Genomic DNA, 23598 nt, shown 5'->3' with positions numbered 1-23598 from the left:
ATCCTTCGCTAAGGTGTTAGTCATTTCCTTATACGTGATCTTGATGATTAGCTTGTGAAAATAACGAATTGTTTCTACCTTATCTTCATTGCCTTTTATTAGCTCAATTTGCCGATTGTAATAGTTAATTGGTCTTTCCGTGATAGCAATGTGATTTAGATTGTCTTCCTGTGCGCTATGTACAGTTGCACCAACGCTATTGGAAGCTTCTCCAAGGAGATTTTCATTAATCTTTACCCTTGATAAGGCATCAGCTACATGATTTTCTTTGCCTGGTAGATATTTCATTTTAAAATCAAACTCATTCAGTTTTATTTTCCACCTTTGTAATTTCATATTTGGCTCCTTGAGGTTGTTCAACCAAATCAAGGGTTTATGATCGCTTTGTATCTCGAATGTTCTACCGAACAGGTATGAACGGAAATACTTGGTTGCCCATACGATCGCTAATAATTCCTTTTCGATGGCTGAATAGTTTATTTCATGTTCATTTAGGGTTCTGCTAGCGTAGCAGATCGGTTTGTGTTCTTGTGACAAAACCGCTCCCAATGCTATGTTACTAGCGTCGTTTGTTACCGTGAACATTTTGTCAAAGTCTTGGAACGCTTTTCTTCCTTGGGGTCTATGACAGCTCCTTTCTTTAGTTTGAGTGTCATGGGTTTTGCTATGTTTGCAAAATTAGGAATGAATTTCCTGTAGAACCCGCACAGACCTTAGAATGACTTTATTTGTTTAGTCGTTTCTGGTATTGGAAATTTTACAATGGCAGAGATTTTGCCTGGATTTGGTACTATTCCTTCAGTAGTGACTACATGACCTAGGAATTCAGTTTCCTTTTTCATGAATTCACATTTATCCATTTTTAGCTTCAAGTTGGCGTCTCTCAACTTTCCAAATACTCTCCTTAGTGACAACAAGTGTTCTTCCAATGAAGTGGAAAATATAATGATGTCATCTAAGTATACAAAGCAATCTTTGAAGATTAACTCTTCTAGCAGATTGTTCATACATCTTTGGAAGGTAGCTGGGGCAGTGGTTAGCCCAAAGGGCATACGAGTGAACTAGTAATGTCCATGCTTAGTGGAGAACGGAGTTTTGGGGATTGAGCTAGGTTCCATGCGTATTTGATGGAAACCTTTTGCTAAATCGATTGTCGTAAAATATTGACATTTACCTAGTTTGTCTAGGATTTCAACCATTCGTGGAGTTGGGAATTTGTCCTTAACTGTTATTTCATTTAGACTTCTATAGTCTACTACCATTCGATATTTTTGCTTTCCTGAAGCATCTAACTTCTTCGGAATCATAGATATGGGCGAGCAGTAAGGAGAATTCGACTTTCGAATTATTCCCTGCCTGATCATATCTTTGATTTGCTGGTTTCCCTCCTGATCATGTATCTGGGCATATTTGTATGGTCGTCTGTAGACCGGGTCTTCATGTTGAGTTTTGATCTCGTGCTTGATTGTACTTGTGAAAGTCAAATTGTCACCTTCTCTGTACTGCACATCCTTAAACTCATATAAGACCTTCTTTAACTCTTCCCTCTCTTCGTCGTTTAAGTGTTCCAATCTTAATTGATTACATTCCCTTAATTCACTGTCTAGAGCGGAAGCGAAGTATTGATCTCCCTCTGGAGATGGGTCAAGGCACTAAGGTGCGATCTTCTCTTCTTTTGTAGAGGGATCAGTGCACTTCTGTGCGGTCTTGCCGGCTTCAATAGCTTCTCCACTCTGAATGATTGGGTACGACCTAGCTCCTAGTGTTACAGTGTCATTTCTGTAATCGATGACGGCTTTACTTGCCATCAAGTATTCTCTTCCTAATAAAATATCATAATTTTCGGAAAAGTTATGTATGTAGAACTTTTGTTCGGACGGACATGTTTTGTTCGCATTCCTCATTATACTCTTAGTTAAACGGACAGGTCCATTGATGGTATGGACCGTAAGGTTATCGTCTTTTATCTCGGAATCTGTATTATTTTCTTTCATGATGTTGATCGATGATCCCGAGTCAGCGATACACCTTAATAATCTTTTATTAATGGTAATGTTTATATAGGGTCCTCCTCGGTTTCTTCCGAGGCGGCTTGATGAAAATTTACGTCCATCTTCGTTTGGCCACTCTGGCTCTCCCCCCCTCTTTTAGTAGGTTGGTTGGGTCCACTCCCACTAGCTTGGTTTTGAGATATTTGCTGATTGAATGGATTCTGAGCCCTACCTTGATTCAAGGAATTTTTGAACTTTTTGTATAATCCAGGTGTTCGGAGCAGAACCCAGCCGATTAGCTGCTTGCCAATAGCACCTAATTCTTGGCCCTTAGCCGCTTATTTTGTTTGTTACTTATGTCTATGTCACTCATTTGTTTGTTAAAGCTTTGCGCTTGCTTGCCCTGCTAAACGCTCTCTGCCAGCTCGCTCTTCGCTATCTCCGCTTTGCGTCTGCCTACCGACGTCGGCCGAGCGAAGCTGCGCTTAGCGATCGGAGCGGCAATGTAAAGGGCAGGCAAGCCACACTTGCAATTTGGATGTCACGCATTAAAGAACATATCGTAATTTTATTTCTGCGCCGAGTTTTGTTTAATTCGGAATAATTAGTCGGCCGATTGGGGATAAAAAACATTATCTCCACATAAAATTTGGTGACCCCGACGTGATCTCTGAGTTGCAGTGTCAATTAATAATCATTCGCGATCGACAATCGTTAGCCCTAGCAAATTTTCGGCGGTTAAGCACAATTCGGTGCTAAAACACACTTACATACACCTACATACACGCATTGCTGGCTATTAATTTCTCTGTCGCGACAATTCGGTCAGTGCAGTGCGGTAGGCAGTGCAGCGAACTCACTAATACACACAAGCGGAGGACAAAGCGGAATCGGACAGCTCGCACAGCCGCACAGCTAAAGGCATTAGCTGTAATCCCTTTGCTTTCGGTTCCCACGTTTATACGTATACAGGGTGTCTTTTTCGGTCGTGCTGAGTGACTCTTTTAAAACCTCAACATGGCAGCACCTGAGCCTACCAATGTCGCGAACGCAGCAATGCCGAGTGATGTAGATTTCTACAAGCACAAGGCCGAGTCCATCGCGCGCCAACTAAAGGCCATGGATCGCTTTCTCACCAAGGAAGAGCTTGCCGAGTTAGATGAGGCAGAACTTCAAGCTCGCTTAGAGCAAATCGAGCGAATGAATGCGGATTTCGATGCCGCTCAAACGAGCCTTGAAAGGCTGGATTTCCTGCAGTTAGCCCATGATGCCCGGCTGGACTTTTCGAATGTTTATGTCAAGGTTAGGTCCAGGCTGTCGCGGGAGTTGATGGCTGCTCGCACGGTAAATGTTGCCAATTCAACGGCTCGGCATACTCTCGAGGGGAATTCGTCGTTGTTCGCCTATAATAGTATAGGCCGTTCTCGAATGCCCGAGTTGCAGCTTCCGCGATTCGGGGGGAACTACATGGATTGGCCAGAATTCCACTCGATGTTCTCGACAATGGTGCACAAAGACCATCGTATACCAATCATCGAAAAATTCCAATATCTTCGTGGATGTCTCGATGGTAATGCGCTGGATACGATTCATTCCTTGGAACTTTCTGAGGAGAATTACGACAAGGCGTTGACTTTGCTAATGTTGCGATTCGATAATAAACTGTTACATTTTCAGGCACACGTCAAGGCTATTTTCGGGCTGCAAGGGGTGGAGAAGGGCTCAGCTATCGGCTTGCGCGCGCTCAGCGACAAAATCAATTCGCACTTGCGTGCACTTCAGACCTTGGCGACCCCGCAGGAGATTTCGGATGGGTTGCTGATCTTCATCATAGGCACGAAACTGGACCACAAAACAAAGGAGAAATGGGAAGAGAACTTGCCGACGTCAGGATTGCCTCGGTGGTCAAGCATGGCCTCATTTTTGGAAGCGAGATGTCGGATGCTGGAGAATTTGGGATCAGCCATGGCAACAAGTCCTAGTCAACAGGTGGGAGAAGACAATCCTGTCACCCTTATCACCTCCAGTAACGACCATCCTAACCCCATATGTAACCATTGCAATTCCTCCGAGCATTACATATCTAGATGTCAGGCATTCCTGAATCTCTCTGCGTTTGAACGATACAAAGAAGCAAAGAAGAGCCGCTTGTGTTTGAACTGCCTCAACAAAGGCCATGAATTGCAGAGGTGCAGGTCAGGACTTTGCAGGCATTGCCAGGCCAAACATCACACGCTACTCCACATTCCATCGGGAACTGGTTCTTCATCTTCCTCTTCACCGGCCGAGGAATCGATCCAGCAAGAGGCCGCGACTGTGCTTCTAGCAAGCGGGTGTTCTAGCCCTCCCCCTCGATCCAGAAATCTCAGCCTAGCCAGAACGTGTTGCTACCTACTGCCCTCGTCCATGTAACAGATCGTTATGGAGCACTTATCCCATGTCGTGCCATTTTGGATTCTGCATCACAGGCAAACTTTGTAACATCTAGACTTGCTGATCAGTTGCAGTTGGATCATTGCTCGTCTTATGTTCACATCTCTGGAATCGGAGATTCCATTCTACCTTCGAGCAAGTCTGTACATATAGTTGTACAATCCCAGGACGCAAGCTATCGAGCTTCCTTCGCTGCAATTGTCACCAACTCAATTACGGAAATGCAGCCTAACTTCGGCGTAGACGCAAAGGATTGGCCAATGCCGAATAATCTAAAACTAGCTGATCCTAATTTCTCCAAGCCCCAACGTATCGATCTGTTGATAGGTTCTGGTTTGTTCTTCAATTTAATGTGCGTCGGACAGATTCGACTATCAGCCCAATTGCCAACATTGCAGGAGACTAAACTTGGTTGGATAGTATCAGGAAGCATTTATAGCTCGGAGAATAAGCGTGCAGCTTTAGCCGCTTTTGAAAATTCCTCGTGCATCTCTATTGACGATTTTCGACCCACAACGCTGGAGTACCAAAACTTAGAGCAGCAATGCAGGAAGCAGCTGCTCGAGTGCCAGGTGCAAGTGGAAAAACTGCGATCGGAGAATCAGGAACTGCAGCGCGAACTTTTCCATATATTAAAAACCTACATATCCACGCCAAATGAAATTCAACTTTCAACAGTTTCTACATTGCCAAATTTCCTGCCATTCTATGCAATTACAGAGGTTCCCGATGATCAAGACGTAGTCACGACAAGCCGCCTTCGTAAAGAAGCGCCGATTGCTGCGTTCGACGATCATCCCAGCGTAGCCGCCAGCTGCGCCCAAGCAAGCATCTTCAAGAGGGCCGTTGGAAAAATAGCGGTTCTGCCCCTTCAGGATGGATCTGTTGAAAGCCTTTGCCTTCCAACGGGGGGTGAATGTTCGGAGCAGAACCCAGCCGATTAGCTGCTTGCCAATAGCACCTAATTCTTGGCCCTCAGCCGCTTATTTTGTTTGTTACTTATGTCTATGTCACTCATTTGTTTGTTAAAGCTTTGCGCTTGCTTGCCCTGCTAAACGCTCTCTGCCAGCTCGCTCTTCGCTATCTCCGCTTTGCGTCTGCCTACCGACGTCGGCCGAGCGAAGCTGCGCTTAGCGATCGGAGCGGCAATGTAAAGGGCAGGCAAGCCACACTTGCAATTTGGATGTCACGCATTAAAGAACATATCGTAATTTTATTTCTGCGCCGAGTTTTGTTTAATTCGAAATAATTAGTCGGCCGATTGGGGATAAAAAACATTATCTCCACACCAGGATTTTGGGAATTTTGATTTTGATTTGTTCGATTAGTCTGACCTGTTCCAGATGAACTCTGAGTTTGATTGTGATAGTTAGTAGTATTATAATTTGGATAATAGTTTCCAACATTCTTTCGATTTGATTGAGACGATTTCGATTGATCTTTATTTGAACCTGAATCTGTTGTACTAGCTTCGTACAATCCTTCTTCTTGTGCTGCCTTCTTAAGATTAGACAATGTGGTAATATCTTTTCTTGCAAAGGTCATGAACATTCTGTCAGGAAGTTTTCGAGTAATGACATCTTTAATTGTGTTGTTCAAAGCGTTTTTATAAATGACATTATTTTCTGGTATGTTTTCTAAGCTTAGCTTATTGTTTATTAATAATGCTTTTATCTCTAATTCTTCTATAAACTTACGAAGACTGCCGTTGAATCTGGTGGTGTATAGTTGTCGTAAGAGTTCTTCATATGGTGTGTGATTTTTGAACTCGTTGATCAGCGTCGTCTTCAGTTCGAGCCACGTGTTGGGTTGTATCATTTGCGATATGCGTTGTGCCCCTCCTGACAGTTGGATCTCGGTCGCTCCAAATAGGATCCTTTGTTGGCGAAGATCTTCAGTTGGATATAATCCGCATACATATTCGATTCGTTTGATAAATGAGCTTAGCTGTCCAGATGAACCGTCATAGGCAGGTATTTTTCTGATCGACAGCAGTGCCTGGTTCAAGTGGATTTCGCTCAATGATAGTGGTGGTAACGCCATGTTGTTGGTGTTGATTGGGTTTTGTTTTGTTTTCAGCAGTTTTTAACTTTATTTTGGTTCACTTGTAAGTTTTTTGATTTTGTATTTAGTGTTTCACTGTTCTTGGTGGATCACTAACTCCGCTTACTTCAGTTCACTTAATTTTAGTTTTGCAAATCGTATGTGCTCGTAACACATAGGTTCTTTGGCGGATTTCACAATTTTATTAACGATTCCGGGATTACGTGATCACAGTAATTAGAAATTACACAAGCTGAGTTAATTTTAAACGAAATCCTACCGACTGCGCCAGTTAAATATCCGCAACTCGATTTTAAGTTTTTAAAAAAGACTTTTATTTTACAACTTAAATATCTTTATGTCACAAGATTTAAATGAATTCCCCGACTTGACTTTGGGTCTGCTTGTCTCAAACGGAACTGATCTCTCTGCTGCTGGCTAGTTTCCATGAGCCCTTCACTTGGAACTCCCGACTCTGGCTTCGGGCGTTGCTTTCCTCCGCTGCATCTTCGTGTCGGTGGCGTACGTGCCTGGATCGATATTTGGGGATGCGTCGGCTTTGATGAAAGGCATCCACTGCTGGCGATCGGTGTTGCATTACATGACGGAGCTAGGAATGTGATACTCCTTGGTTTTATGTCTAGCTTTGATTGGTCCTCATGAGTGGCGTGATTCTAAAGAATCGATTTCTCGAGAGTGGCGTGATTCTAATGTTGATGAAACAATGTGGTCCATTGTTTATATTATGGGGGGAATATAACCCATTTATCTTATAAATATTTACCCCACTGATCTTGGACTCATCGTTTCGGAATGAAAACCTGTCTAAAAAACTTCAGCTAACGCTTCAGTACAGATTGGCATTAAACAACCTTCTCAGCGAAAATATAGCATATATGTATGTAGTTTATAAATATTTACCCTCCACTGATCTCAGAGAATTCCAACTAATTCACGAGACACCATGGGTATAGAATAGGTATGACAAATTCTAATATACTCGAGGAATTTGTATTGCCATTTAGCACATTGGAAACACAGAGGAAACCACAAAAGGCCATTAAAATAATTTGAATAAATCAATGCGGTGAAGAAAAAATTAATGTTCCGCCACTGCAAGCCCCTCAGCAATGAATACGGCACAAAGACGATTCCGATTCCCTCTAATAGAATATTTCATTTACACGACAAGCACACAGATCCGATCGGAATCATTGGAAACAAATGAATGAGGCGGCTTCGAACCGGAGGTGAGGATAATTTATTAATGTGATTAGCATTGGCATTGTCTTGTCTGGGCTTTGGATTTACTAGTGGGTATCCATTGTTTGGCGCAGAGACTAGCCTCACAATATTGAAGGTGTGGAGTATGGGAAGAAACAGTTATTGATTCTTGAGTGGGGTCCTGTTACTTGTGTGGATGTGGTGGATGAATTGTACATAAACATAATGTGTATGGGATGTGGGGAATTATGGATATGTCACTATATATATCTATACCCTAATAATTTTATGCTTTAAAATAATGAATTTATAACTAAACTTATATGATAATTAGGATTAAAGGAATATTACCCACAAATTAGAACTGTGATGGACCTATTTCAGGCTGAGGTAAGCTCAGTCCCGTCCAGGGGTCAATCCACAAGAAATTTGTAGAAATGTGATGGAACCTTAAGGGCGTCGTCAGGGGGGCGGCCTGTCGTAGAGAGGTGGATCGGGGCTAGAATGGGCGTCGCTCGTCGTGTATACGAAACGACTGTGTGGACTCGGGGTGGGGTGGAGTCGGTGCCTCGGCTAATTGGGGTGAACTTACGCAATCGGGTGTTTTTACCTTAATAATTTGACACTTTATTGTATTTCTTAGCGGTTTAAATGAACTTATTTTAAATTGTGCGCCGATGTCTTCTGGTGAGTTCCGGGTACCGCGTCTGTACTCCAGGTCGAGTCTCTGCGTAAGTTGTTCTTTGGTTCTCGTCGCCGTCTTTTTATAGGCCCGTATTGCTGGGTCGGCGGGTTGACAAATGCGCTTCCCCGTCGGGGCGCACTTTGCCGTTCTTGGTGATCGTTGCAGATTTTGGCGGCGCCGACTTTCCTCCGTCGATGAACCCGGAAAACCGCACTCGGCCGATGACTTGGCTTGGAGTGGGGGAAAGCTCGTGTGACCTGATGTCTTTGGTCATCGTTCTAGAGTTGGCGCGTGTTGATCGTTAGTTGCTTGCGGAGGGGGCGCTGGTTGTGGTGTGCGGTGCGATGCGCTCATTATAGGTCGGGGGACGGATTGTATCGAAACCTTTTAGGTTCGTTACACCCTCCCCTTTCTTCCCCGGCGAGAGTTACGAGGACTCGTGGGTCGGGCTCTTGTGGTTTCTTCTGTGGTCTGCGTTGGGGTTTCCGCGTTCTCTTCGCTTCGTCAGTGGGTTTGTGGGGCGCGCGGTCGTGAGCGTTACGTTACTTCTCTCGCTGGCGTCAGCGCTGTTCGATTAATTGGTGGTCGCGCGGTTCGTTGCGCTTGCATTCTCGGCGGTATTATGCCATCGGGCTCGTGGTTGGGGCGTCGGGTTGAGGTCTCGTTGCTTTCTTCGTGGATGTCAGCATTCTCGAGTGGGTCAGTGGGTTCTTCGGACTCGTGAGCGTGGAACTCTCTCAGGTCGTTGATATTTGCGGTTTTGTGTTTCCGGCTTTCGCAGTGTTGTAATTTGGCGATGTTTGGCGATGGAAAACTCTTTACCCGGTAGGGGCCGTCGAACTTCGGGGCTAGCTTTGCCGCAAAGTCCTCGGCGGCGTTTGAGAGGTGGTGTTGGCGTAGTAGTACCAGTGATCCGACGGCGGGGCGCCATAGTCGCCGGCGGAGGTTGTAATATCTCCCTTGTTCTTGACTGGCTCTCTGGATGTTGTTCCGGACGATGGCGAATACTTCTTTCAGCCTCGTCGCTTTGCTGGTGGCCGTCTCTGGCGTACTTCCTGTCCCGGGCGTGACTTCGTCGTAGAGGGCGCCGGTGAGTCGGGGCTCTCTTCCTTGCAGGAGGAAGGCGGGGCTGAATCCGGTCGTCTCGGAGACGCTGGAGTTGATCGCCAATGTCATCTCGGGTAGGAGCTCGTCCCATGTATTCTAGTGGTCGTCGACGAACTGGGCGATCATCGTTTTCACAGTCCGATTGGCTCTCTCCGTCGGGTTTTCTTGGGGGCAATACGGGGCTGTGTGTTGCAGCTCCACGCCTGCGCTTCGCATGAATGTTCTGAACGATCGGCTGGTGAACTGGGTTCCGTTGTCGCAGACGAATAGTTTCGGTACGCCGAAGCTGCTCAGTATTCGTTTTCTGAAGGCTCGTTCGAGGTTCGCTGTTGTCGCTTTCTTGAGGGGTACCAGTTCGACCCACTTGGAGAAAGTGTCGAAGAATACCAGTAAGATGGTGCTCCCGTGCTTGGACAGTGGTAATGGTCCGACGAAATCGGCACACAGGGTGGCGAAGGGTTCTTCGGCTTTACGTGTGAGCATCCTGCCCACGGCCTTGCGCTGCGTGGCTTTGAACTTCTGACAGCTTACACAGCCCTGCACGTACCGTCGCACGTCTCTGTGTAGTCCTGGCCAGTAGTATCGTTGTGTTATCCTCAGGATTGTTTTTCGGACGCCAAGGTGTCCTGCCGTTGGTTCGTCGTGGCATTCGCGGAGTACTCTCGTCCGGCCGTTTTTGGGCACGCATAGTTTCCACGGTATGTGGTCGTCGTCGTCGGCTCCGTGTCCTAGGTAGCGGTATAGCTGCCCATTTTCGTACGTGTAGTCTGGGTACTTCTGGGGTTCGTCTTGGACTTGTTGGATCCTTTGTTTAAGCCAGGTGCATGGTGTGTCGTCTTGGTGGTTGTCTTGACAGTGCGTCTGCGACTACGTTCTGGTTGCCGGCCCGATAGTGCACGTCGTATTGGTATTGCTGTAGTTCGAGCGCCCATCTTGCTACTCTACCGTAAAGGCTCTCGAGGGTATTCAGTCACTTTAGTGCGAGATGATCGGTGATGACGTCGAATCGGTAGCCTTCGAGATAGCATCGCAGTTTTCGGATCGCCCAGATGACGGCGAGGCATTCCTTGTCGGTGGCCGAGTAGTTTTCTTCTGCCTTGTTGAGGCGTCGACTGACGTATGCGATGACCCGCTCTTTCCCTTCGATCTCTTGGGTGAGTACCGCGCCTACTCCAAGGTTGCTTGCGTCCGTCTGCAGGGAAAATTTGACGTTAAAGTCTGGGCAGGCGAGTACCGGTGCGGTGGTGAGCAGTGTTTTTAGCTCGTCGAAGGCGTCTTGTTGTTCTTGACCCCATGTCCATGCTTTCCCTTTCTTCAGCAGCAGTGACATTGGTTGGACTACGGTGGCAAAGTTTGGGACGAATCTGCGGTACCACCCGGCCATGCCTACGCATTGTCGTAGCTCCTTCAGGTTGGTCGGCGGCCTCAGATCCTTTACGGCTGCGATTTTGTCGGGGTCCGTGTGGATACCTTCTTCGCTGATCACGTGGCCCAGGTATTTTATGCGGCGCTGGAAAAAGGCACACTTGTCCGTGTTGACCCGTAGGTTTGCCTTTCGCAGTCGTGCGAAAACTTCTTTTACGTTGTTCAGGTGTTCCTGGAAGCTTTTCCCGACGATGACGATGTCGTCGAGATATGCGAACGCGAATGGTTCCATGTCTGCGCCGATAACGGCGTCGAGAGTCCGTTGAAACGTGGCTCCCGCGGAGTGTAAACCGAAAGGCATTACATTCCATTGGTATAATCCTCGGCCGGGTATCGTGAATGCCGTGGCTTCCCGGCTGTCGCGGGCCATTGGTATCTGCCAATATCCGTTTTTCAGGTCGAGGGTCGTGATGAAGTGGGCATTTCGGAGTCGCTCTAGTATGTAGTTGATCCTGGGTAGCGGGTACGCGTCCGGGATGGAACGCTCGTTTAGCTGTCGATAATCTACACACATGCGCCATCTCCCGTCCTTTTTGCGGACCAGGACGATTGGCGCGCTGTGGGGGCTCCGGGATGGTTCGATTAGGGCTATCAGTTGGTCGACCTGTTCATCGATGATCCGCCGCATGGCTGGATTTTTCGGGTAGTACCGTTGTTTTATGGGTCGGTTGTCCCTCATGACGATGGTGTGTTCCGTCAGATCCGTCGTCCCTCGGAGGCCTGCGAATGTTGGCAGTTCCTCGTCTAGGAATTTCCGTATTTTCGGCGCGATGTCGGGAGGCCATGGGTCGGAGATTCGTTCCGAATCGTCCTCGGGTAGGTCGTCGATTCCTGGGTCGCAAGTGTGGTCGGGGTTCTCGGGGAGGATTGTTGTGTCGAATGCGCTTGGTGGTTCGACTTCGCGAGTGTATTCGCTTATGCTTGTGACGATGGCGGGTGCCTCGATCATGAGTAGGGGGCTCGTGTGTGTCCTGGGGGGTGCTTGCGCGACGTTGTACTCAGCGTGATGTACGAACGTGCGGGTCTGATGGCGATCGCAGCGTTTGACCGACGGATAGTTTGGGCGGTGAGGTTCACCGACATGGCTCCAGGCGTGGTGCTGGGCCGCATGCCGGCGCCGTACGAGGTGTTGCCCGGGAGGCGTTCCATGATGTCGGGGACGATCGATGGTGCGTCGGCTCCAGGTGCGTCGGGGTTCCGATGGGTGCCTCGCGTGGCAGTGATCGCCTTTCCCGGTTCCTGCCTGAGAGGACGCGGGAGTAGCGGGTCGGTCGGTGTCGTAGGGGTCGTTTTCGCGTCGAGGGCGGTGTCGACGCGTTCGAGGGCCAGGGTGGCGGTCGGAGGTGGTACCTCGAGCGCCTGGCTGCTGCGTGGCGGCTGCCGTTGCTGGGGCCGGGTTGTCTTCTGGAGGGGCGTCCTGGGTTCTTTTCCCTTCGTTGGTGGAACCGCGTCGGTGCCCTCGGGAGACCGGCTCGCTTTCTTCGTGGCTTTGCTTAGTTTTGGTTTTCTCGGAGTGGGCCTGGGCTAGTGTGCTTCGTCGTGGCCGTGGGTTCTGTGTTCCTTGGTCCTTGTGCTCTTGTCTCGTGTCGTGGCGGGGACTTCATTGGCGGCGGAGGTCTCGAGTTCGTGGGTCCGGGGGCGTGTACTTGGCTGGCGGTGATAATCGGCGTGTTTGGGATGGGGCGTTGGGAGCCTTTGAGATGGAGGCGCGTGTATTGTATTGCCGCATTGTATTGTGGTTTCAATGGCGCACAGGAAATCCATCCCTATGATGGCTTGCTCTACCATGTTGGGTAGTACCAAGAGTGGCATCTGTACCTCTTGTTCGTCTAGTTTGACGCGCGCTAGCAAGATCTGAGTTATCTCGCGAGCTGAGCCGTCGGCTAGGCGTATCGGGACGCACGCGGCTCGCAGGTCGTTGTCGCGGCCGAGTTTGCGGGCGAGGTCGGCGTTGATGAAGCTTCGGGACGCCCCGGTGTCGACCGTGGCTTCCGCGCGCCGTCCTCCGATGGTCACTCTCGCCATTATCCGGCCGTCGTGTACTTGTAGCGGGTTTCTTAGTTGGTTGTCTGAGGAAGCGTCGTGCCCGGCTGTTCCCGTGTCAGCTGGGGACGCGAGTCGTTTCCCGACGGATCCCGGCGGCAACAGCCCACGGTGCGCGTTCCGCGCCTGCCGCATTCCTAACAGAAGAGGATCGATGGGTTGATGCAGTCGCGAGAAACATGTCCAGCTTTTCCGCAGCGTCGACAGGCTGCGCGTGGGTTGGCGATGGGGCCGACCTGGTGCGGCTTCCTTGCGGGTTCCGAGGTGTTCCAGTGAGGCTTTCGGAATTGGTCCCGATTCGTCCCGCTTTCGTTTTGTTGTGCCGTTGGCCGCGTGTACCTGGGTGGTTGTCGAGGGGGATGAGGGTCGCTGGTACGTTTCGTTCCTGGATACTCTCGAACTCTGTGGCCAATCTTGTTAATTGCGTCAGACTTCTCAGTTCGTGCCTTCGCACGTACAGCTGGTACGCCGGGAGGGTGTTGTCATAGATCCGGCTAAGTTCCTTGGCTTCGTCGTACCCGGCGTGGTGCATGAGCAGCCGGAGCTCGATGACGAAGTCCTTGAACGGTTCGCCCACCGCTTGTTTGCGGTCCCTGATCTGGTCTTCCAATTGCTCGAAGTACCGGGGAGGCAGGAAAAAGGCTAGGAATTCCTGGCGGAAATCGGCCCAAGAGGCGCTCTGGAGTCGGCTGGTGCGGAACCAACGGTTGGCTCGGTCGGTGAGGAGCTCTGCCATAGCTCGCGGCACGTAGTTCATGTCTACCCCGTACGAGAGGGCACGCTCTTCCAGTAGTTCGACGAACGACTGTGGGTCGTCCTGCCCGTCGAACTGGATTCCCCACTTTCGGATCCGTTCCGCCATCTGTGCGGCGTGACTGTAGTAATGACCGTCTGTGGGGCCATTTCCTCCTGCTGTCGGCAAGATCCTTCTCATGGGCGAAGGCCTTGGCTCCGGGGGCGGAGGCTTCGGTAGATCTTCGACGGTTATCGATGTCGGTGAGGTGCTGGCTTTGCCCTCCATGACTCCTGGAACTTGTAGGCTGAGTTTGGGGTCCGTCTTTTGCTTCTCCGTTAGTGCTGAGATGTCGGGCTGGGGCAATCTGGCTCGTCCTGGCGATCTGGCGTACTGCCGCTCGAGCTCTGCCAACCTGACCCAGGCATCGTGTTCGAGGGGCCCGGCGACTAGTTCGGCGAAATTTCTCCGCAAATCTTCCAAGTTACCCTCGCGGCTGAACCCGAATTCCTCCGCGAAGGACTCCAGCTCCTATCGGCGGCGTTTGTGTATCCAGCCGGTACTCACCCCTGGGTTAGCGACGAATTCTCAAGGGTTATACCCACTGGGCTGTTCCTCTGTATGGGATTCCATCGCTTCGATTGTTACTCGAGTTGGCTGTTTCGCTGGGCTAGCGCTTTTCCTTCACTAGGGCACTGTGTCGAGCTTCGCGGCTGACGCTTCGAATTTCTTATCGGGGTGACGGCACTGTTCCCGTTTCTCTGTCGCTGTGTCGCGCTTTCGTCTGCTCGTTGCGCAACTCTTGCCGTTGGTATTGTGCTAGGTCGGGGTTTTGTTTGAGTCGTTTTCTTTTGTTCTTCTCTAGTGGCCGTGGGGTTTTATTCCACAAACCCTCGCTGACGATCCCTTGGGTCCCTTCTCGGGCGCCACTTGTGATGGACCTATTTCATGCTGAGGTAAGCTCAGTACCGTCCAGGGGTCAATCCACAAGAAATTTGTAGAAATGTGATGGAACCTTAAGGGCGGCGTCAGGGGGGCGGCCTGTCGTAGAGAGGTGGATCGGGGCTAGAATGGGCGTCGCTCGTCGTGTATACGAAACGACTGTGTGGACTCGGGGTGGGGTGGAGTCGGTGCCTCGGCTTATTGGGGTGAACTTACGCAATCGGGTGTTTTTACCTTAATAATTTGACACTTTATTGTATTTCTTAGCGGTTTAAATGAACTTATTTTAAATTGTGCGCCGATGTCTTCTGGTGAGTTCCGGGTACCACGTCTGTACTCCAGGTCGAGTCTCTGCGTAAGTTGTTCTTTGGTTCTCGTCGCCGTCTTTTTATAGGCCCGTATTGCTGGGTCGACGGGTTGACAAATGCGCTTCCGCGTCGGCGCGCACTTTGCCGTTCTTGGTGATCGTTCTTGGTGGTGAAAGATTGGGTACAATGCTTTGCGTAACCGAATATGCCAAAGTGGAACCAGAAAAATATGAACCAATCCTAAGTTTAGCTAAGCCAAATGACCAGATGTTAAATGCATGGTGCATAGACAGTGGCGCAACGGCGCATCTATGTTGTGACAAGGAACGCTTTGTGTCGTTCACGGAAGATAATCAAAAAGTATTTTTAGCCGGCGGTAAATCACTTATTGCTGAAGGGCATGGAACTGTTCAAGGAAAGTTCGGTGATAGATCCGTTACGCTGGAAAAGGTTATCTTGGTACCAGATTTGCAGTACAATTTTATATCGGTCACAAAACTATTAAAACATGGAAAAAAAATTGTGTTTGAGAAAAATCAAGCGATGATTTTTGAAAACGGAAAAATAGTTATAAAGGCACATCTGGAAAATGGATTGTTTATGGTTCAGGACAATCAGGAAAAGTGTATGAACATTGTAAATGTTGAGGCAGATGCATTCAAATGGCACAATAGGTTCGGCCATGTACATTTTGACGCATTAAAGGAAATGGTTAACAAGGAGATGGTAATAGGTCTCAAGGGCATATACAAGCCAAAACAAGTGTGTGCAACATGCGCAAAAAGTAAAATTTGCGTGCAACCATTTCAATCGAGCACAAACAGGTCAAAGGGCGTTCTAGACTTAATACATACTGATGTATGCGGTCCAATGCAAAAGCAGTCAATGGGAGGCAATCGATATTTCGCCACATTTATTGATGATTGTTCAAGATATGTATCAGTAAGTTTCCTAAGAACCAAAGATCAGGTTTTCGAGGCTTTTAAAGAATTTAAAAGTCAAGTTGAGTGCCAAACTGGGAGAAAAGTCAAGGTTTTACGAAGCGACAATGGCCGAGAATACATATCAAACGTTTTTGATAATTACCTAAACCAAAATGGAATAAAGCGAAACTTAACAGTGCCATATACACCTCAACAAAACGGAGTTGCAGAAAGGGCCAACAGAACATTGGTAGAAATGGCAAGAAGTATGCTGCTGCATGCTGGGTTAAGTGAATGCTATTGGGCAGAAGCGATGCGAGCTGCCACCTATTTGCGAAATAGAGTGGCAAGCAGCTGCTTGAGCGGGGTGACACCTTTTGAAATATGGACAGGTAGAAAGCCAGTGGTATCGCATTTAAGAGTTTTTGGCTCAGTAGCGATAGCTCTAGATAAAACAAAGAAATCAAAGTTCGCACAGAAAGGCTTAGAGTATATAATGGTGGGCTACTCGGATACGGCCAAAGCATACCGTTTGGTCAGTAAAGAAACCAGGAAACTCGTAGAGAGTAGAGATGTCATTTTTGTAGAACCTGAAGGGGGCAAACTAGATGCATCATGTTCCAATGACATGGCATCAATTGAGGTTCAACAAAAGCAGGACTCTGAACCCGAAATGGATAGCGAGCAATTTAAAGATCCAGAAAATGAGCCAGAAAATCAGGAGCAGATTAGGTCTAGTAATGACATTCTTGTAATTCCAGAACCAATAAGAGGACCAGGACGCCCAACCATAGTACGGACGGGCAAACCAGGACGACCAAGGAAGCAGTATCATATGCTCAATGCGATACTGGCAGCAGACGTACAAGTTCCACAAAACTACGCACAAGCTGAACGGTCTACTGAAGGCGAGATATGGAAAGCATCAATGAAGGACGAGTACGAAACTCTCGTGAAGAACGGCACGTGGTCGCTTACTAAATTGCCTAGCGGGAAAAAGTCCATTGGATGCAGATGGGTTTACGCAGTTAAGTCCAATCCGGAACAGGCTCAAATCACGTCTGGTGGCGAAAGGTTGTAGCCAACGCTACGGGATCGACTACAAGGAAACATTTGCACCAGTTGTACGCCACGCAACTATCAGGTTGATAATTGCACTTGCAGTCGAACATGGTCTCCACCTACATCAAATGGATGTTGTCACGGCGTATCTCAACGGCGAATTGGAAGATGAGGTATTTATGAGACCACCTGAGGGCTTCATCAGCGAAGTTCACCCAAATCACGTTTTGAGGCTTCACAAAAGTATATATGGCCCAAAACAATCAGGAAGAGTGTGGAACTCTACGTTGGATGCAACGCTGAGACGGATTTGTTTTTATACCGACTGTCAACGAACCCTGTCTGTATTGTAAGCCAGGTAAAAATATGTGTCTAATAGCTGTCTACATAGATGACATTATTTTGGCGTGTAAGGACCTAGATGATATATCTGATATCAAGATAAAGATCGCAGCAGAATTTGATGTGGTTGACATCGGGCCTATGCAATACTTTTTAGGTATTGAGGTGAAACGTGAAGGCAGTACGGGTGCGATTTCAATCAGCCAACGGAAGTATATTAGAGAGTTGCTCGAACAGTACAATTTGAAAGATTGTCGACAGACGTCCACGCCTCTTGAAGCTGGTTACCAGGTGGCATGCAACAAAGAGGACTGCCGCAGGGTCGACATCACATCGTTCCAAAAGCTAATTGGAGAGTTATCTTATCTGGCTGTTATGACTCGTCCGGACATTGCGCATTCGGTGAACAAATTAGCACAACGTAACAAGGATCCTCATTCCGAGCATGAAGCGGCAGCCAAGAACATCCTTCGATATTTGGCAAAAACTATCGACTGGGAGATATGCTACACAAAGCAAGGAAAGGCAATTGAGTGTTTTGTTGATGCAGATTGGGCAAGTGATATGACGAACCGAAAGTCATTCACTGGCTATGTATGCATGTTGCGATATACTTTTTGTGTGGACGTTGACATGCAATGACTGCATCTTTCAAGAGGCGATGCAGTTACTGCACCGTCAAGTGGCCCGTGTGACACCAGCAGAAGGCTGTTACGCGCGGATCCCAGGCAAAACGCAGCCCTCCTCCCGCCCAACCGACCGAGGGGCGCTGCCGCATGACGCGCGGTGCGTAGCCGAACCAAACGCGAACATGCAAGAAAGATAGCTATTAGACTAACATTCGAGGAAAATTAGTACTAAACTTACTAAGAAACTAAGCATGCAATCAAAGTACAAATACCACTACAGTTACTAATTAATAGAAAGGTGTGTAAGGATTAATAATTTAATAAGGGGAAGAGAATTAGTGGTGGATATAATATGGTAGAGGGAATTATAATCCGAGCATAAGACCCTAAACGGTTCATGCAAGGAATAATTCGATCTACAAAGTGGAAGGAACAACGGTATAAAATTTCTAGTCAGTCTAAAAGGAATCGTGAAGTTTATGCGGCTCAACAGATCAAGGCTGTCTATGTCACCCCTGATCAAGTTGTGCATAAATATCACACCAAGCATTTTTCTACGGTTAACTAAGGATGGGAGGTTTACTAATAGTAGTCTACTAGTAAGATGGGAGTCTTACACCCGCATCCCAGTTAAGGCCCCGCAGAGCAAGGAGTAAAAAGTTTTTCTGTACTGATTCTATACGGTCCTGGTGTACTTTGTACTGAGGGCACCATACACAGGAGCCGTATTCTAAGATCGGACGAACAAGCGAGGTATAGAGAGTCTTTGTTATATAGGGGTCGTCAAATTCCTTTGACCACCTCTTTATAAACCCAAGCACGCCCATGGCCTTATTTACCATGGTAGAAATGTGTTCGGAAAACTTTAACTTGGGGTCTAACATAACACCCAGATCATCCACCAGGGTAATTCTCTCAAGAGAACCACCAAATACGGTGTAGGGAGCCAACAAAGGGCTAGAACGATGAAATGTCATAACTTTGCATTTCGAGGCATTAAGGTGTAACAAGTTTGCACAACACCATGACTGAAAGATATTGAGATCGGATTGCAAGCGAGAATGAAATGAAATGTCCTTGTACTGGACACAGAGTTTAACATCATCCGCATACATAAGTACTCGAGAGTATGTTAATACTGAAGTTAAGTCATTAATAAAGAGTGTGAAGAGTAAGGGGCCTAGATGGCTGCCTTGTGGTACTCCCGAAGAAACCTTTACTGGGAAAGAGAGGGAGTTTTTGAAGAGGACTCTTTGATACCTAGAACAAAGATAGCTAGAAATCCATCTCAGGAGGTTGGGCGGAAACCCTACTTTCGCAGCCTACTGATTGACTTGAAGCTGATGTCCAAGGAGTCAGCTATTCAGATGTACGGCGACAACTTTGGAGCACAGCAGCTTGCTAGAAACCCCATGTTTCATGCACGTACAAGGCACATCGACGTCAAGATACATCATATTCGAGAGGTTCTCAAGAGAGGTGAAGTTAACATTGCGTATCTGCCAACCGATGAGATGATAGCAGATGTCCTCACAAAGAACTTAGCCAAGGTTAAGCACCATAAATTTGTATTCGCATTTGGTTTAAAAGATCGTTTATAAGTGCTTAAGTAGTTAAGTATATTTAAAGTTTGTAAACATGCGTTGTGTTGAGGAGGAGTGTTCAAAGTGACCGCCACGATAATTAGATATTGATCTCTAACAACACTGCGCATGTGCCCTGCTGCATATCGATGTTCTCATATCGATATTCTTTTTTCGGCGTCTGTCCCTTGCGTATGTTACTCGGAAGCATATATAATTCTGTATACTAATCTTCTGCTGTCTTACAAATAAAATAACTTTAACATATAGTTTCCCGTAAAGTGCACTATTTAAATGTAGTGGAGTACGATAGTAGTAGTTATTATATAGGCATTTTGCTATGGGACAGTGTTAGCTACACAAAGGAGGAATATAAATTATAGAGAAAGTAGAGAGGTTCAAGGGCATCGAAACCGTTTTTCAGGAAACACTTAAAAAATACCTCTAAACTATCACATTAGATTCATTGCAAAGGGATGAAATACCTGTTTGAGGGTTGTTTGAATCGCAACACGGGACCAATCGTAAAAACAGGTTCATTGACAGTAAGAGGGAGGAGAGAGAATATAAATGAGCGAAGGATCGATTTGAGAGGATTTTACATGGTTGAGAAACAGGATTGAGATCGAAGTTAGTTCACATTATCACCGATAGGTGGCGCCACCAAGTAGTAATAATCGTAATAATAATCAAAAGTTAAGTGCAACATGTGTGATAAGTCCGTTGACTTTTCAGAGTTTCAATCTCATTATGAGAGATGCTCTGATTCTCGTAATAATGTGGCGTGTGACCTTTGCTCTTAGCCCATCGACTTAATAGAGTTTGATAGTCATTATGAAGCATGCTTGGGACCTAGGAATGCTTTTGAGATTCTTATGAGCAAAGGATCTAATTCAAGTGATCTTCAAGGTCCTTCAACATCAGGAGCTTCAAAACGGCCTCGATTGGATACTCCGATGGAACTAAGGATTATTGACTGTTCAATTTGCGGTGAAAGTTACCCTTCGTCTAGGGAAAGACGCCATATGATGTCGGACAAACATAAGAATGCAAGAGCAGCTCAACTAGAGGAAAATGAAAACGTTATTTTAATTTCAACGGAGTCGCGATTTCCTTTAAAATCATATCGTGTTCACTCAAATAAAAGTGAACAGATTGATTTAAAAGAGTTTTTTCATGATTGCAAAAATGATATTATCAATTTATTGCGTCACTGCATGAGTGAGTACAGATCCATAAAATACAATTTAAAAGTATATGGATTATACGTTAAAAACACTGATGATGAAAGCTTAACAGAAACAATGAAGCATTTCATTACTCCATACAAACCAATATATGAAAACGAGCTGATTGATGATCATCTAAATGATACCATAGAAAATTTGATAACTCTCAGCAGTGAATTCCAGGAGAAGGATTCAGGTTAGGCAATAAAGTGTTTTAAATATTTTGAACTTACCATGATAAAACTAGAGCATATCACTGCAAACAGGTTTATCCAAGCTCCCAAAAAAATTAAGTCACGAAATGCACTCATAAATGTTAAAAATGATGATGATTTTTGTTTCAAGTGGTGTGTTTTAGCATAATTAGCCTATGGAAAACACCTTAAAACTATATATAAAACAGCAGCATTAAAAAAAATTTCCCGAGATAAGTTAACAATACCATCATCCTATCGATGCGGAAACATACGGCAAGACATCATTTATTATGAAGGAGAAAGATTAAATTTTTCCGGAATTGAGTTTCCAATAACAAGCAAAGGAATCAAGCGATTTGAATCAGCAAATGAGGATTTTAGTATCAATGTTTATGAAGTCGATGAGAATGGAAAAAACGTTGTGGGACCCACAGTGAGGACTAAGAAAATTCGGACTCACCACATAAACTTGCTTGGAATTAATAGTGATAATATGCAGATGATGCATTATGCATATATAACGTGCATGAGAAAATTATGCTATTCACAACATAGTAAATCCCATAATACTGCATATTTTTGCGAGAACTGCTTGCAATTTTATAGTACAACAAATACTATACATGACACTAAAGAGTGTGGAAAAGTTGCTGCTTTGTATCCTGAACCTAATACCAAAACTGTATTCAAAAGTTTTTCTAAAAAACTATCTCCACCAGTAGTAATTTATGCTGACATCGAAGCAGTTTTGGAAAATTACCATATAAATCTTAATGATCCATCAAAATCATCAACTACGATGGCACAGAGGCATACAGCATGTGCAGCATCATTTTATATTGTATATAAATACAATGATCATCTAAATGAGATGTGGACATACGAAGGTAAATATTTTAACATTCCAGCAAAGGCAATAAACTCATAAACATTATGATTTCGTTATTTCAGGACCGGATTGTATCCAAAAATTTTGTCAAGCACTTAAGATGAAAACCGATGGACTTTATGAGAAGTACTGGAAGTCCTATAAAAAACCAATCTACCAGTTTAACATTTGGGATGAGGATTACCAGGTGTTTGCTATGCCTGCGAGAAACAAATTTCTGATGATGATCGAGAAAAATTCTTTGATCAGTTTACAGGACAATATGTAGGTCCTATTCATAAGCTGTGTAAACAGACATTTAGATTAAGCGATCCCTTTTTCCCGGTAGTTTTTCATAACTTGTCTCGATATGATATTCATTTATTTGTTACGTCAATAAAAGATGAAATAAGACCCATACCTTGCAGTAAAGAGTTATATATTGCGTTAACTCAAATTTGTAAGCTCGATGAATCTTATCTTCATCAATATAAAACGAGGGGGAACGTTGTGAGTTGCTGCGGAGACCGCAACTCTACAGTTATACCCGATACTAAGTCAGTATGGCTCTCCTCCGGCAGACGCCGCTAATATTAAACGACACGACAAGGAGTGCGTGCGTGAGAGACAGAAAATCAGTCTGAGCGTGACGTCGAGGGCTGCGTAGCCAGTGCAAATTGATTTGTTCCTTTTGGCTATAAAAATGATCTGATCTGATCCAGATTCAGCAATCTGATAGATATGGTCATTATCTATGATTCTGCGTTTTTCGTTTTATCGTATCTTTAAAAATGTGGATGCCACAGATTTTCGTCCTTTGTGGGGGCGGAAGTGGGCGGGGCGAAGTTTTGAAATACTTTTGTAGCAGTGACATATCACAGAAGTCTGGATCCAAAACATCGTTGCTCTAGATCTTATAGTCTTTGAGCACTAGGCGCTCAAGGGGACGGACGGACGGACGGACGGACGGACGGACAGACGGACAGACAGACAGGGCTCAATCGACTCGGCTATTGATGCTGATCAAGAATATATATACTTTATGGGGTCGGAAACGATTCCTTCTGGACGTTACACACATCCACTTTTACCACAAATCTAATATACCCCAATACTCATTTTGAGTATCGGGTATAATTAGATATATAGATTCAAATAGATTTTTAAATTCAAGCTTAGAAAAACTCACTAGTTATATGAACATAGCGAATTTTAAAATTTTTAAAACTAAATATCAAGGTGAAAAATTTGATATGCTACGACGAAAGGGAGTATTTCCCTATGATTATTTGGATAGTTTTGAAAAATTTGATGAATCCCTGCTTCCTTCGCGAGATAATTTTTATAATTCACTGAATGATGAGGAATGTAGTGTTGAAGACTACAACTTTGCTCAGAAGGTTTGGAGCGCATTTAATTGCAAATCTATTAGAGATTATTTAAAATTATATTTGGAAAGCGATGTTTTAATTCTTGCTGATGTATTTGAGAATTTTAGGAGTCTTTGTTCCCGAGTGTACAGGTTAGACCCCATTAATTATGTTACTGCTCCTTCAGTTTCATGGGATGCAATGTTAAAATACACAAGGGTAGAATTAGAACTTGTTAGTGATCCTGACATTTATAATTTTTTAAAAACTGCTGTTCGTGGAGGGTTGACCCAATGTACTCAACGGATTGCAACCGCAAATAACAAATATTTAAATAATAAATTTAAGCCTACCGAACCCATAAATTTCCTTTCATATATTGACGCCAACAACTTATATGGATGGGCTATGAGTCAACCCCTTCCATTTTCTAATTTTAAATTTCTAAGTAACGATGAAAT

This window comes from Drosophila miranda, assembly GCF_003369915.1.
Source record: "Drosophila miranda strain MSH22 chromosome Y unlocalized genomic scaffold, D.miranda_PacBio2.1 Contig_Y1_pilon, whole genome shotgun sequence".
In the NCBI taxonomy this organism is placed as follows: domain Eukaryota; kingdom Metazoa; phylum Arthropoda; class Insecta; order Diptera; family Drosophilidae; genus Drosophila; species Drosophila miranda.
Note: the sequence above shows the minus strand (reverse complement) of the source record.